Raw genomic sequence first — 947 nt, 5'->3', positions numbered from 1 at the left:
TATCCTTTATCAGGATTTTATCCCCGATATTTTGGATGTGACTGGAGTAGACGAGTGTGCGTGGCAATGCTCTACCACCGAACTAATTACCCAGTCCCCTTCCTTTCTCTGCCTTTTCTTTGAGACAGGATCTCACAGAAGTTGCCCTAGTTGATCTTAACCTCACTCTGTAGCCCAGGTAGCCTTTGAACCTGCAATCCTCCTGCCTCAGCCTCCTGAGTAACTAGAATTACAGGTTTGTACTGACCTGGCCTTAGAAATACTCTGAACAACGTGACTACCTGGGAGAACTTAAGAGCAGAGTAGTTTAAGACAGTCAAAATTCAGTTGAATGGTGTCGTGCATGTGTGTGTGTGTGTGTGTGTGTGTGTGTGTGTGTCCCCAGGTTCACTATCAACACTGCAAAAGCAGTCTTTTTGTTTGGTCTAAATAACCAGTTCCCAATAAAGGACTTAAACTACAGCCTCACAGAGCTATAAGAAGACCGGCTACTGATTACTCCCTTTCAATAACAATTGTGACTTACCATCCTGGAGGGCACATGAACTATTTCCAAATGTAATTTTTGTTTGTTTGCTTGCTTACTTTGGGACCAGGTCTCATTCTTAGTCCAGACTAGCCTAGATCTTACTATGTAGCCCAGGCTATCCTGGGACTATTTCAGCCTCCCAAGAGCTGGCAATATAGCCACGAGCCACCGTATTTCCATATCTTTGAACCAGGTATGTTTTGTGAAATATTTATCTGCTGACTGGTTGATATGTATATGTTACAAATCATAATAAATACACAGAATTGGACATAAACTTACTTATGTAGCTTCCATAATTAAACAACTCCTAAAACATTGTAAGTATACCAGGCATTTTAACTGCAGCACTCAGGAGTCAGAGTCCAGCAGATGTCTGTGAGTGCACAGCAAACCTGATCTATATAGCCAGTTCCAG

This window comes from Mastomys coucha, unplaced genomic scaffold, assembly GCF_008632895.1.
Source record: "Mastomys coucha isolate ucsf_1 unplaced genomic scaffold, UCSF_Mcou_1 pScaffold6, whole genome shotgun sequence".
Classification (NCBI taxonomy): Eukaryota; Metazoa; Chordata; class Mammalia; order Rodentia; family Muridae; genus Mastomys; species Mastomys coucha.
This window is presented reverse-complemented; position numbering follows the sequence as displayed.